Here is a 16,722-nt window from a genome sequence, read left to right on the forward strand (position 1 = left end):
TTTTGAGACAAAGGATAGGGAATAACTGAAGTATGGTAGACATTACTTTTGACTAAACAAAAGTCTTTGTGTTTTGATTTACATCTGTGCATTTTAACAATAGTTTGAAAACTAATTTTCTTTTTTTTTGTTCTTTTTTTTTTGAGACAGGGTTTCACTGTAACTTTGGAGCCTATCCTGGCACTCACTCTGGAGACCAGGCTGGCCTCAAACTCACAGAGATCTGCCTGCCTCTACCTCCTGAGTGCTGGGATTAAAGGTGTGTGCCACTAACACCCAGTTGAAAACTAATTTTCAATATTGTAGTATGCCTGTAAAAGCATAGGAAGAGCAAGCAGAGTTGTACAAAGGCTCCCAGAAACTAAAGTTTGTAAGTCATTAAGATATAACAGATTTTAAATACCATTCATTTGATATTTCCAAGGAAATATTTTAGGGACATTTCCATAATGTGGTACATAATTTATTAATATAGCCATGAAATATATTTTATTATTTGTGTATTTTTTGGTTTTTTCAAGACAAGGTTTCTCTGTGTAGCTTTGGAGCCTATCCTGGCACTTGCTGTGGGGACCAGGCTGGTGTTTGAACTCAAAGAGATACACCTGCCTCTGCCTCTGCCTCTGCCGCCCGAGTGCTGTGATTAAAGGCATGCACCACCAAAGCCCGGCTTATATTTTGTTTTTAATCTTCCTTGAAAACAAGTTTAGATTTACAAACAAAATGCTAAAAAATACCGTTCTCAGATATCCTTCTCTCAGCTTCTATTAATATTGACATATTACACAACCATGTTGTCATTATAGTAATGCAAAAATTAAACAATTTGAACCTGTAAACACTATTTGATTTTCAATAATATATGTTCTTTTCTGTCTCGGGCTCCATCCAATTTCCCAACCACTGTCATGACTCTCATCTCATTAAGTGATACTTTCTCAGTCCTTGGTATTTCATGAACTTGTGGCATTTAAGAAGATAGCTATTGTAAAAAAAAAAATAGCCATAATTCTGGCTTGCCTGATGTTTCAAATAATTAGATTGTGGTTATAGGTTTTTCACAAGACTTGCCCCAAATTATACTGCCTATGCTCCATGTGTAGATTGAGAAAAGTATGTTTGAGCATCCTGTCTTGTGGTTTTTCTTAGTTGAACAGGCTTCTGCCAGACAGTAAAACTAATAACGCCCCCTCAAAATTAGTAAACATTTTTATGGGAACAAGTCCTTGGTGTTTCTTGATTTAGAACATTATCCAACTTTAAGTGTGAAATGCATAAAATGATAACAGTTATTTAACTATAACTTTAATTACTTTGAAAATATATATCAGTATTTCTTCATTTATTTATTCAATAAGAAGCTTTAAATATTCAGCATGCTCTCCATATCTCACCTTCTGTCTAGTGAACATTTATGCTGTTGAGTGTAGTCTTGTCTGAGCCAATATGAATTTGCCCTCTTCTTGTATATATGCCTTTTGACATTGCCTAGGATATGTATATAAGTTACTTTTCTCAGCTTCTCACTAATTTGCTGTCCTCTGAATGAGCATTATAATATGAAAGCTCTGCACAATGGAACAGATCAAAATATGCACTCCTTAGAATATTCTCAGATCAGCCTTCCATGACTGTAATTTGATTGAAAGTATTAACATACCAAGGGAAAGAATGTGTCAGTCAGACAGCTACAAACCAGTATGTAGGAACACAGAGATGAATCCCTTTGCAAACTTCATCAGTCTCAACAGAAGAGAATTCCAAAGAAAGTTTTAGCCTCCTTGAGAATAGTTGGATCCAGACTGGTGACAATCAAAATGCCAAGTACTAGAATTTCTCGTTTAAGCACTCTCAACATGTCTTATGCACAAAATACCAGGAAAATAAATTGCTTAAAGAAGAAAAATGATTTTAGAAGAATGTCATTTGATATTTTAGTGAAAGTTTTAAAGTATTTATCATGGGAAAAATTTAAAGAAAAATAGTTGGACTGATTCGACCATTGTTTTTTAGTTTCAGTATTTATATTTTAAATACCATGAGGAAAGTTGTCAGGTACACTAAAATATTTAGGTCTCTAAGGGTCGTAATGTTAACCTGCTCTGATCCTATGTTCACTGAGCAATCTTGAAGCTGTGATTTAGCTTTTGATGTCCTAGTTATTATATGGATATCTGAAATACAAAGTTGACATTAGTATTCTAGTCCATGTAACAGCTACTTTTTTCTCATTGTAATTCAGTAAGTCGACATGCTGGTGTTATGTATTGGCTTGTTTAATTTGAGTCTGCTCCTGAGGGATGAGGGGCTTTTAGTGGATCAAGTCTCCATGTCTGCCAGTCTAAAAGAGGAGTCCTGTAATTATGAAAAATAAAGCTACTTTTTCTTTTTCTTCACAAGTGTCCTCTGTCTCCTGTAGGAAACAATTTTCAATGTAAATTTATTTGTACCTTCTATTCTTTTCCATAGATTAACTTTTCAAAATTAGAGTTCTTTATCAAGAAAGCACCATATGTTCCTATTGGGAATGGCACAAAGCAAAATAAACACTGGTGTTGTGAATTCAAACTATGAAGATTTCAGATTTGTTTCTGAAGGATGAAAGTAGTCTTAATGAGTAAGGTAAATGATGGAACTACAATGAAAAGTGACCAGGAATAAAGATCCAAAGAAAATTCCTTCCTCAATATGGTTTGGTGTGGGATTTTGTTAATATTGTTCTAGATTTGATTAATCTTATCCAGAAAAATTTAAAATCTGGTAAATAAGGGAAACGGAATACTAAGTTGTTATTGCAGATATCTTCATATTCAAAATAAAATAAGGGAAGATGTACTGGATAGTTTTATGCAAACTTGGCACAAACTAAAATCATTTCAGTAGAGGGAAATTCAACTAAGGAAATGTCTCCATAATATTGGGCTTTGGAAAGCCTGTAGGGCAATTTTATTAATTGGTGGGGAAGGGCCCACCCTGGTGTTGGTGCTGCTATATCTGGACTGGTGGTCCTAGTTTTAACAAGAAAGCAAGCTGGGCAAGTCATGATAACCAATCCAGTAAGAAACATCACTCCATGGTTTTGAATCAGCTCCTGTCTCCAGATTCCTGCCTTATATGGGTTCCTGTCCTGAATTCCTTTAATGATGGACCATAATGTAGATGTGTAAGCAAACATACCTTTTCCTCCTCAACTTGATTTTGGTCATGGTGTTTAATTGCAGCAATAGCTACAGCCAAGAACACAAATGACAACAGTATTAGTAAAGGTTCAGCAAGATGGCATTGGCAAAAGTACTTGCTGTACAGCCTGAAAACCTGAATTCAACCCAAAGTACCCATGGTAGAAGGGAGAGAATTTACCCCACAAACATGTACTAAAAAGCACATGGTGCATCTGAATACAATTTTATTGTAAACAAAAGTTGGTAAGGATATGTGGAAAGAATAATGTTCACTCATTGCTGTTGGAAATGTAAACTAGTACATCCACTTGTTTCTAAAAATCCTAAAAATGAAATTACTAATACCTAGATGAAGAGAAACAGGTTAATTTAAGATAATGAAAAAAAGTCCTCATCAGAAATGAGAATATGGTAAAGCTAAGCATTCACAATTAATAAGAAGTCTCCATGTCATGATTTGGGAGCTGTTTGGTGGCCTAAAAAATTAAGCCTGGTACATGAAGATTCACTTCTAATCCAGATCTTGAGGTGGGAAGACACAGGCCTTTAATCTGGGACACACCTTCTGCTCATATGTGGACTGGGAAGAAGGAAACTTTTGTTTGTTTGTTTGTTTTCTCACTTTTCTAGCAAATCCATTCCTTCACTGGCATTAGAACCTACTTCTACAGGGTTCCAGTGTCTACTATAGAGGAGCTGAGGCACCCAGCCCTGTGGACTGAGAAACTACTGTCTTCTTGGACTTCATTTACTACCAGTCATTATTGTATTAACTGGACTGCAGCTTGTAAGTCCTTCTGATAAATCTCCTTTCTATATATGCAGAGAGTCATTCTCTAGCTTCTGTCACTCTGGAACACCCCAACTAAAACACAGGAATGAAATACATTAAATAAGAGGGTGTGTAAGGGACACTTAATGGAAGAAGTAAGGAAGCCAGAGAGGAGAGAGGGCAGGTAGCCAGCAGGAAGGCATTGGGGAAGAGGGATGAATTAGAACAAAATTTATAATTTTTATTTATGAAATGCATTACTAGGTGATAACTAAAAACAAAAAAGTGAAAACTACTAAAAAAAGAAATAAGAAGTAGAACTGAGGCTTTTAATAGGAAGAGAGTTTAGTTGGCAAGAGTGCCATGGCAGACTTGGGAAAACATAACTGGGCAATTTAGAAGTGGGTACAATGTGAAAATGAACAAATGAAATTCAGTATTGTGAAAGCAAAAGATTGTAGACATTATAGCAATCTACAGGTAGACCATGAACTCTCTTGAAGTCATATCAGTGATGGTGACATTTTACAGAAAAAACAAGCCAAGGCTCTATAATTTTTCAGTAATGGATGCTTGATGGGTTGTTAACTGCTCTGTTTTCCCCATCCCCACTAGTCAGACAAGGAGGCCTTGGATTAGGTAAGAGAAGAGTAATGTTTGTGTATCCTCTTTTTAAATTTTAATTTTAAAATAAACATATTCTTTTAGTGAAAGACTTTCTTTAAGGGGGCAGGGGTGGAAAGGAAAGGAAAATATATTTCAAATAGCAAGTGTCCCAAGTAATCCGTCTGCAAACTTACACTGAGAAGTGATTATCTGGGCAATTAGTCAAGATTTGAAAGAGGAAAGAAATTAATAAAATGAGAATCATTCCTTAACTTTCTTATAATCTAAGAGACAAAATTTGCTTAGATAAAATATTAACTAAAAGTGTAATATGGAATTTTAAAATCTGCCAGGAAGTAATTTTTCCTTTCTGGGTCTCATTTTCTTGATATGCAAACTGAGAAGTGAGGCTAGAAGCACATGGATTCTGAGCAACCAAATGCATTCTTCTATTAGGTGCCCAGAAAAGAATGTGTAGCTTGGGGTGTTAGATATCACTTTAGGGGACCTGAGCACCTAAGTCCTGTAGACTAAAAAATCAGAAAGATAAAATAGCACAAGCAGTCTAAAAGGTACATGAAAACAATCTTTTCTCCTCCCACCATTCTTCAAAATCTCTCTTCTCTCTTTTTGCCAAAAAAAAAAAATCATTTTTGATTGGACTTGAAGTGGGCTCCTCATAAGCCATGAGCTCCAGGTCTGCTTACAAGACCAATCTTTGTACTTCAGTTTTCATTTCACCTCCCTTGTTTAGCAAACACCTTTAAATCATCCCCCATTCCTTTGCTTTTGAAGTTACACTTAAAGAGAATTGCATCCTCCATTTCTCAAAACTGTTAGCACAAATACATCTCTTCCCTGAAGTCTGATTTTATTTTGTATTCCAATTACCTGCATATATACCCTCATTGAATTCTCTTGTATTAAGTGTGGTGATATTTTCTTTATGATATAATACAGCCTTCATGAATATCAGAGTGCACTGCTAGCCACAGCTATAGAGGCTAGGCAGTGGTGGTACACACCTTTAATCCCAGCACTCAGGAGACAGAGGCAGTTGGGTCTTTGTGAGTTCAAGTCAACCCAGGACTGCATGAGACTGAATCAATCTAAAAAGAGAATCAGACACACGGGGGAGGACCTATGCCCTGCCCCAAATGATGTGACAGATTTGATATCCCCCATGGAAGGTTTCACTCTCCCTGGGGAGGAGAAGAGGGATGGGATGGAAGTCAGTGGGGGGGCATGGGAGGGTGGGAGGGAGAGGGAACTGGGATTGATAAGTAAAATAAGATTGTTTCTAATGTAAATTAAAAAAAAGAAAATCAGAGCTCAGACCTTTAATCTCAATACTAGGAAAGTAGAGAAAGGAATATGAGGTGGGAGAATGTAGTCTCAGTTTGTCTGAGCAGCAGTGCATTTGGGAGCAGTTTGAGGTTTTGTGAGTCACCCCTTTGGTCAGAGCATTGGTAGAGGTCAGAACTCTCCAGCGCCTGGCTCCTTTGCTTGTCTGATTTCAGCTTGAACCCCAATATCTGCTGTCTCTGGGTTTTTATTATTCATGCTACAATTAAGTGTAATAGGTCTCTATCATTGTCACCTCTCTACCTATTACATTACCTAGAATATAATAATTATTTCTCACAGGAGTAAATGCTTATAGCTAAGATAAGAAATTCTATGGTACCTGATTCTAACCCTTTTCTTTCCCACTTGACTAATCACAGATCTGTAATCCACAGAAAGAATTCACCAAAACCCAAGCAACACTTCTCTTTTTGCCTTACTTGCTTTGATATTATATGTATATTTTCTTCGAGAACATGTTTTATGGCTAGATTGCTAAGTGGGAATAAATGAAATAAAAATGAAAAGATCACAAAATCATGACTTTTTACATAAAGTGAATTTTACGAAGCATTGCCATTTTGAATTTCTGCCCTAGTCTTGTGTCCTAAGGGCTCTCTTTCACTAATGACTTGGAAAGAAATGCAAAATGTAACTGAGTTGATATATTCATTGTTCTTACCACTAAAGCTGTTGCCATTTACCCACACAAACACTAAAGAAAGGCAAAGTCAGATTATAATTTTGCTAAAATTTTCCCCTTCAGAATAAGCAGAAGAGTTGCCAAGTAGAGCAGAAAATATTGCTTTTCCTGTTCTTTAACTGCCTGATGACTGCCTGGAAGTGACTGACTGCTGGCTCTTTAGAGGAGACAACTTTCTTACGGGAAACATCAGTCCGAATATCATGCGGCCATTTGAGGATAATTAGCCATCATCCACTGTCAAGAACAAGAACTTAATGAATAGAAAAGCTAGCAATCATGAACAGCAAAGCGTTTTTGGTGACATTTCACACCGTAGAATATGTCTGCCTTGATTCCTAATTGTCTTTATCCTTACTGTTGTGTAAAGTTCTGATGAACACTTCTTATTTTAGTATGGGCTTCTTCTTCCAGGTCCACCACGTGTCTTCTGTATTTTAAATCTCTAGATTTTATTAAATCCATATTTGCACACATATTCAGAGAGGACTGACTGAAACAGTGCAGTGAACACCACAGCATGCTCTTCTTTCAGTTGTCTATGCGATGCTTTTCAAACTAAATTAAAATCAGGGAAATGCATATCAGTGTAGTATGTGATCTCATAATACACCCTGTCAGGATGGTCAATATCAATTATAAGAAGTGATAGTTTATGCTGGGGAGGATGTTAAATAAAGGGAACACTCATTCATTTTTGGTAGGACTGAAACCATATACAATCAGTATGGAAGTCGTTGTTGCAATTCCTGAAAACAGATCTACCTTAAGATCCAGCTATACCACTCTTGGGCATATACCTAAAGGATTCTACATCCTACTACAGAGACACTTGTTCATCCTTGATTGGAAATAGGCTAGATGCCCAATAATGGGGGAATGCATAAAGAAAATGTGGTATATTTACATATATTTCAGCTGTTATAAAAATAAAATCAGGAAATTCTCAGCTAAATAAATGGAACTAAAAAAAAATATGATCATGAATGGAAAACTCAGATCCAAAAATGACAAATATGGTATATATATGCTTTTTGTGGATGTTAGCTGCTTCCTTTGAAAAGCACGCTATATATAATCCAAATAACCACACAAGATAGGTACAGAGATTATTTAGGGACTTGCATACAGTTTCAGAGGATTATCATCATGGTGGGTCATGGAGGGAAGATTGTCACAAGCATGGCTCTGGAACAGCTGCTGATAGCTACATCCTGGTTCACAGGAAACAAGCACAGAGAAACTGGCATGTCACAGGCTTTTAAAACCTCAAACTTACCTCCAGAGACACACTTCCTCCAACAAGGCCACACTTCCAAATCCTTCAAATTCTTCCAAAGAGTTCCACTTTAAAGAGAAGTGTATGAGTAATATTTTCTAACCATCACTATGAAAAGTAATTTCCTGTTTTGTTTTGTTTTTTTGTTTGTTTGTTTCTTTGGGTTTTTTTGTTGTTGTTGTTGTTGTTGTTGTTTTCAAGACACCATTTCTCTGTAGCTTTGGAGCCTGCCCTGGAACTCACTCTGTAGACCAGGCTGGACTCTAACTCACAGAGATTGGCCTGCCTCTGCTTCTGAAAAGCTGGGATTAAAGGTGTGTGCTATATGATCTGGCTATTAAAGGGACTTTCTATGTATTGCCTCAAGTAATCACTAAATAACTCTCTGAAAAAAAAAAGGGATGACAGGCAAAAGAGTTTAAAAAATGGTTTAATATTATACATCTAGTTAGTTAGAGATAATGCCTTTAATTCAAGTGTTCTAAATCTTGAATTTCTTGTCTTCAAAGCATACCAAGTTACTTCTTTAAAACATTCTTATGTTTTAAATACAGTATAATTACATCATGTCTCCTTTTCTATTTCATCCCTCCAGTCACTCTTATGCTTTCTCCTTTTAGCCCTTACCACCCCACCCCCCACTGTAAACCTTTCAAATTTATGGCCTTCTTTCTTGGATTAGTGTTGATATATAAAAATATGATATATGTATATATCCTTCTGAGTCAGTTTATTGTTTCTTGTATGTACATGATTTTGTCCTGACAACTTAGTACTATGTAAATAAATGAGACTTCATCTCTGGTACAGACAAATTTTTCCTCTCTCAATAGTACTTAGTTTTCTATAGTTCTTTGTCTGAGGATGGAGTCTGATGTGATTTTCCCTTCCTGTATTAGCACAATTATTGGTGGTGTTATATTTGGTTCTTGATAGGCAACTATAATGTGGTTAATACCAACTTACTTTTCAAAGTTATGTAATGTGTCTAAGAGAAATCAGATAAATCAGTCACCTTGTATAATGTAAAGATATTACTCATTTTAGTCATCTCAGTGTTACTTTAAATTTTTGAATGACCTTTGATATTTTACTAACTTTAAAAAAGTTTTTGTGGTCTCTGGATTTCTCTCTGTTATAACATACCTATATGTGGATTTCTGTTTACTTATCTTAAGATTTTTTAAAATGGGGGGGCTTTATTTTATATAGAAAATTTTCAATCATGTTTACTTACTTGAACTCTAACATAAATCACTATATCTTTGTTAAAATTTATCTTGTATATTATCTAGCTTCTAGTTCCTGACTACAGTTTCAGTATGAAGTAAAATGTGCATACAAATCACCTGTGATCACAAAATGCATACTGAAGTACACTCTGCCCTCTGTCCTGTGGGGGGGCAACCGAGCCTCAGGTGAGTCTGGGCGATGCTCTGCCCCCCCAACCACCCCCATCAACCCCTGCTCGGTTCTTCCTGAACATCCCCCTGGACAAGAGTGGATCTGCCCAGACTGGAAGGCCCATCCTGTTCTGGACACACCTCACCCCTGTCCACACTCTGCCCTCTTTCTTGTGGCTGGCACACTAGCCTCAGGTGAGTCTGGGTGCTGCTCTGTTCCCCAAACTCCCCCATCAACCCCTGCTTGCTTCTGCCTGAGCTCATCCAGGCATGAGTGGACCTGCCCAGACTGGGAAGGCCCATCCTGAGTCCAGAAAACCCCAACCTTGACTGCCCATCGCCCTCTGCCATCCTGCAGCCACAGAGGCTGAGGCCTCTGCCTGCCACCAGAGAGAGGGAGAAAACCTACCTGCACTCACTGGAAGAAAGGATAAGAAGAAGACAGAGTAAGAACACACTCAACCATAGAAATACCAATATGACACCCCCAGAATCTAAGGACTCCACACCAGCAAGATCTGAAAGGCCTAACACAGAGCATGAAGAAGAGGTGGACCTCAAAAATTATCTTAGGAAGATGATAGAGACCTTTAAAGAGGAAACAAGAAAACCTCTTAAAGAAAGAGAAGGAAAAAAAGCAAAAATTACATTAAAGGGAGGAAAAGACAAACCAAAAAATTCAAGAAATAAACAAATCTCTTAAAGAACCTTAAGAAAGCCAATAATAAACAACCAAAGTGAAGGAAGCACTCAAAACAGCTCAAGGCATGAAAGGTGAAATAGACACAATAAAGAAAACACAGAATGAGGCAATGCTGGAAATAGAAAGGCTGGATAAATGAACAGGAACTAAAGATGTGAGTATAACCAAAAGAATTCAAGAGATGGAAGAGAGAATCTAAGTTGTTGAAGACACGCTAGAGGATATACAGTCATAGACCAAAGAAATCTCAAGCCCAACAAATCCCTAACACGAAATATCCAGGAAATATAGGACACCATGAAAAGGCCAAACCTAAGAATCATAGGTATAGAAGAAAGTGAAGAAATACAGTTCAAAGGTACAGAAAACATATTCAACAAAATCATAGAAGAAAACTTGCCCAACTTACAGAATGCCATGCCTATGAAAGTACAAGAAGCTTACAGAACATCAAACAGACTGGGCCACAAAAAGAAGTCCCCTGGACACATAATAATCAAAACACCAAAACTACAGAATAAAGAGAAAATATTAAGAGCAGCGAAGGAAAAAGGGCAAGTAACATATAAAGGCAGACCTATCAGAATCAGACCTGACTTCTCAATAGAAACTTTGAAAGCCAGAAGGTCCTGGATAGATATCCTACAAACACTAAGGGAGCATGGATGCCATCCCAGACTACTGTACCCAGGGAAACTTTCCATCACTATAGATGGAGAAAACAAGATATTCCATGACAAAACCAGACTAAAACAATGCATATCCACAAATCCAGCACTACAGAAAGTTCTGGAAGGAAAACTCCAAACCAATGAAGATAACTACACTCACAAAAACATAGAAAGTAAATAATCCAATTTTACTAAACATGAAAAGAAGCAGGAGGGCGAAATCCAAACACAATGACACCATCAACAATAAATCCAAAACAAACAAGAACCAACAATCAATGGACATTAATATCCCACAATGTCAATGATCTTAACCTTCCCATAAAAAGATACAAGCTAACAGAATGAATACGAAGACAGAATGCTGTATAAAAAAAAAAAAAAAAAATACCTCAACTTCAAAACAGGTGTTACCTCAGAGTAAAGAGTTAGGAAAATATGTTCCAATCAAATGGGCTCAAGAAACAAGCTGGTGCAGAAATCCTAATATCTAACAAATTAGATTTTAAATTAAAATCAATCAAAAGAGATGAAGAAAGGTATTTCATACTGTTCACAGGAAAAATCCATCAAGATGAAGTCTCGATCCTGAAAATTTATGCCCCAAATTGGAAGGTACCCACATTTGCAAAAGAAACATTACTAAAGCTCAAACCACACATAAAACCAAACACACTTATAGTAGAAGACTTCAACACTAGATAGGACAACCAGACAGAAACTTAACAAAGAAACAAAGGGTCTAGCAAATGTTATGACCCAACTTGGTTTAAGAGATATCTATAGAACATTCCATCCAAACACAAAAGAATATACCTTCTTCTCAGAGCCACATGGAACCTTCTCTAAAATTGACCACATAGTTAGCAACAAAGTAATCCTCCACAGATAAAAAAAAATTGAAATAACCCCCTGTATCTTATCAGATCACCATATTTTAAAGCCAGAATTCAGCAGCAATAAAAATTGCAGAAAACCTACAAACTCGTGGAAATTGAATAATACCCAATTGCACCATTCCTGGGTTGAGGAAGAAATAAAAAAGAAATTAAAGACTTCCTAGAATTTAATGAGAATGTAGACACAACATACCAAAACTTATGGGACATTCTGAAAGCAGCGCTAAGAGGAAAGGTCATAGCACTAAGTGCCCACATGAAGAAATTGGAGAAAAGTCACAAAAGAGAATTGACAGAACAAATGAAAGCTTCAGAGCAAAAAGAAGCAAACTCACCAAGGAGGAGTTGATGCCAGGAAATAAAATGAGGGCTGAAATCAATAAAGTAGAAAGTAGGAAAACATTACAAATAATTAATGAAACAAAGAGCTGGTTCTTTGAGAAGATCAACAAGATAGACAAACCTCTAACCAAACTAACCAAAAGGCAGAGAGAGAGCATGCTAATTAACAAAATCAGAAACTAAAAGGGGGATATAACAATGAACACTGAAGGAATCCAGGGAATCTTCAGGTCATACTTTGAAAACCTGTACTCCACAAAATTTGAAAATCTAAAGGAAATAGATGCCTTTCTGGATAGATATCACTTACCAAAATTAAACCAAGATCAGATAAGCAGTTTAAATTGACCTATAATCCCTAATGAAATAGAAGCCTCCCAACCAAAAAAAGCCCAGGGCCAGATGGCTTCACTGCTGAATTCTACCAGAAATTCAAAGAAGAGTTAATACCAATACTCCTCAAATTGTTCCACATAATAGAATCGGAAGGAATATTGCCAAACTCTTTTTATGAGGCTACAATCAATTTGATACCCAAGCCACACAAAGATACAACTAACAAAAGAGAACTATAGACCAATATCCCTCATGAACATCGATGCAAAAATATTCAATAAAATATTGGCAGATTGAATCCAAGAACACATCAGAAAACTCATCCACTATGATCAAGTAGGCTTCATCCCAGAGATGCAAAGATGTTTCAACATATGAAAATCCATCAATATAATCCACCATATAAACAAATTGAAAAAGAGAAACCACATGATCATCTCACTAGATGCTGAAAAAGCCTTTAACAATATCCATCATCCCTTGATAAAGATGTTGGAGAGAACAGGAATAACAGGCACATATATAAACATTATAAAAGCAACATACACCAAACCAACAGCCAACATCAAATTAAATGGAAATAAACCCAAAGTGATTCCTCTAAAATCAGGAACAAGACAAGGCTGTCCACTCTCTCCTTATTTCTTCAATATTGTACTTGAAGTTCTAGCTAGAGCAATAAGACAACAAAAGGAGATCAAAGGAATACAAATTGGAAAGGAAGACATCAAATTTTCACTATTTGCAGATGGTATGATAGTCAACATAAGTGACCCGAAAAACTCTACCAGGGAACTCCTACAGCTGACAAACACCATCAGGAAAGTAGCAGGATACAAAATTAACTCAAAAAAAAATCAGTAGTCCTACTATATACAGATGATAAATCCAATGAGAAAGAAATCAGAGAAACACCACCCTTCACAATATCCACAAAAAACATAAAATATCTTGGAGTAAATCTAACAAAAAAAGTGAAAGACCAGTACAGTAAGAACTTTGAGTCTTTAAAGAAAGAAATTAAAGAAGATACCAGAAAATGGAAAGATCCCCCTATGCTCTTGGATAGGTAGAACCAACATAATAAAAATGGCAATCTCGCAAAAAGTAATTTACAGATTCAACACAATCCCCATCAAATTCCCAACACAGTGATTCATAGTCCTTGAAAGAATAATATGCAACTTTAAATGAAAAAAACAGGATAGCCAAAACAACTCTGTACAATAAAGGAGCTTCTGGAGTCATCACCATCCCTAACTTCAAGCTCTATTATAGAGCTTGGTATTGGCACAAAAATAGACATGTAGACAAATGGAATCAAATTGAAAACCCTGATATTAACTCACATACATATGAACACCCGATTTTTGACAAAGATGCTAAATCTTTACCATGGAAAAGGATAACATCTTCAACAAATGGTGACAGCACAACTAGAGTCGGACATGCAGAAGATTGCAGATAGAACCATATCTGTCACCATGCACAAAACTTAAGTGCAAATGGACCAAAGATCTCAACATAAATCCAGCCACACTGAATCTTCTAGAAGAGAAAGTGGAAGATACTCTTGAATGAATTGGCACAGGAGACTGCTTCCTGAACAGTAATTACACAATTAGCACAGACATTGAGATATGCAATTAATAAATGGGACCTCCTGAAACTGAGAAGTTTCTGTAAGGCAAAGGACACAGTCAGTAAGACAAAATGACAGCCCACAGAATGGAAAAAAAATTTCACCAACACCAAATCTGACAGGGGGCTGTTTTCTGAAATATACAATGAACATAAGAAGCTAGCCACTAAAACATCAAACAAAGAAATTAAAAAGTGGGGTATAGAAGTAAACAGAATTCTCAATAGAGGAATCTGAAATGGCTGAAAGACACTTAAGAAAGTGCTCAAAATCCTTGGCCATCAGAGAAATGCAACTCAAAACAACTCTGAGATACCACCTCATACCTGTCAGAATGGCTAAAATCTAAAACACCAATAACAATCTATCCTGGAGAGGATGTGGAGAAAAAGGAACACTCCTCCATTGCTGGTGGGAGTGCAAACTTGTAAGACCACATTGGAATTCAGTATGGCAGTTGCTCAGAAAAATGGTAATCAGTCCACCTCAAGATCCAGCAATTCATCTCTTGGGCATATACCCAAATAATGCACATCCATACAACAAGGACATATGTTCAACTATGTTCATAGCAGCATTTTTTGTAATAGCCAAATCCTGGAAGCAACCTTGATGCCCTTCAACTGAAGAATGGATAGAGAAAATGTGGTACATTTATACAATGGAGTACTACTCAGAAGAAAAACGCAATGGAATCTTGAAATCCACAGGCAAATAGATGGAACTAGAGGAAACCATTTTGTGTGAGGTAACCCAGTCATAAAAAGACAAACATGGTATGTACTCAATTTTAGACAGAGAGCAAAGGATTACCAGCCTACAATCCTTTTCACCAAAGAAACTAGGAAACAAGAAGGACTCTAAAGGAAAAATGCATGGGCCCCAGGACTGGGAAGGGGCAGGAATTCCTGACTAATTGGGATCATGAGGGTAGGGGAGAGGGAGATGCCAGAATGAGAGGAGGAGAAGAGGAAGGGAGAGGAGGAAATGGAGGAGCAGAAATGTTGAGTTGGGGAAGAATAGAGGAGAACAAGATGAGAGATACCATATTAGAGGGAGCCATTATAAGTCCAAGGAGAGATCTGGCACTAGGGAGATTTCCAGAAACCTACAAGGATGACATGAACTGTCAATCTAGGCAATGGTGGAAAGGATAACCTAAATGCTCTTCCCCTATAATGAGACTGATGACTAATTTTTATGCTATCCTAGAGCCCTCATCCAGTGGCTGATGGAAGCAGAGGCAGACACCCACAGATATACACTGAACTGAACTCTGGAACTTAGTTGCAGAGTGGGAAGATTGAAGATCGAAGGGGTCGGTACCAGGCTGGTGAAACCCACAGAAACAGCTGGCCTGAACAAGGGGGAGCACATTGACCCCAGACTTCTATCTGTGAAGCCAGCACAGGACTGATCCAGACCCCTGAAGATGGATGTCAATTAGGAGGTCTCTGAACTCTAGAGGGACCCTGGTAGTGGATTACTAATTTTCCCTGGTATAAGAAGGGACTTTGAGAGACCATCTCATGTGAAGGGATGCACTCTTGGCTTGGACATATGAGGGAAGGCCTAGGCCTGTCCCTGGATGATGTGGTGCACTTTGGGGAGCGTCTGTGGAGGGCCCTACCCTGCCTGGGGAGTGGAGGGTCAATGGGGTGGCAGTTAGTTTGGGGGTGGAGGGGAGGAGTGGGGGAGGAGAGGGAGAGGGAGAATCGATTGACATGTGAAACAAGCTTGTTCCTAATTTAAACTAATAAAAAAATGCATACTGTTGCTTAGGTTTAGGGTGAAGTTGGGGCAACTACATTTCAAAAAAGGTTATTGTTTTGTGCTACTGCTCTATGTACTTTCAGGGCATTAAAAGTCTATGTAATACCTGACCCATCTCTCTGGTCTACCATACTCTTTACAGTACTCTTTAATTTTATATTCATTCCTTCCATTGAGCTCATATATTTATTTGTCAGTTTTGTTTTCCCATTGGAAAAATGTCTACTTGTTTATTTATAATCCCTGTGTTTCATTTTAGAGTGTCTTGTAGATGATTAAGATGTATCTTTAAATGTAAAAAAGATTGTTTTAACAATGTTTTGATGAAACCAATTATTTTTTCTCACTTCACCTTCTCTATCCTGGTGTTTTTTGCTTTATCATCTCTATATCTGTGTAGTTAACTTACTCTTTGAAAATATTGACTATAAAAATGAGTTGAGACTTAGAATAAAGCCCTACTCTTTCAGAGACAATTGTTCACCTTTCCTGTTTGCTTGGGAATTTTTCTTACTCTAGAAACCTTTCCCTAGTGAAGATCATGTTTATTTCCAGTTCAGCCCCCATTTTAAGAAGCTTGATGTAATAGATCCCCCATAGAAAGTGATTATTCTAAATGTTGTCCTCTTTTTCCCAAAAATACATCAAAGTTCAGTTATTTGCATGTCTCTCTTTGTCTCTCTTTTTTATATATAGAACACTTCAGAGAATATTTTCTGTATAAAATGACTGTTCTTCTCTATAGTTCTTACTAACTCCAATTTTTGAAGGAAAATCCTCCCTCATCCGTGTGTGTGTGTGTGTGTGTGTGTGTGTGTGTGTGTGTGTGTGTGTGTATTAGCTGATCCTGAATATATTTTCTGTCCTAAATTCCTTAGACAATCACTACTACAAGTAAACATTTCAGCTCCATATAATTACTTCAGACTTACCATGTTTTATTTGAATTTCAACACTGAATCCTCTGTTGGAAAAACATTAAATCTTACTTGAATAACTACTATAAAAGCTCTCATCGACTTGTTGTTTTGTGTTCAAACTTGCTAGTTTTTACAGCAAAAAGT

This window comes from Cricetulus griseus, chromosome 5 (genome assembly GCF_003668045.3).
Source record: "Cricetulus griseus strain 17A/GY chromosome 5, alternate assembly CriGri-PICRH-1.0, whole genome shotgun sequence".
Lineage (NCBI taxonomy): Eukaryota > Metazoa > Chordata > Mammalia > Rodentia > Cricetidae > Cricetulus > Cricetulus griseus.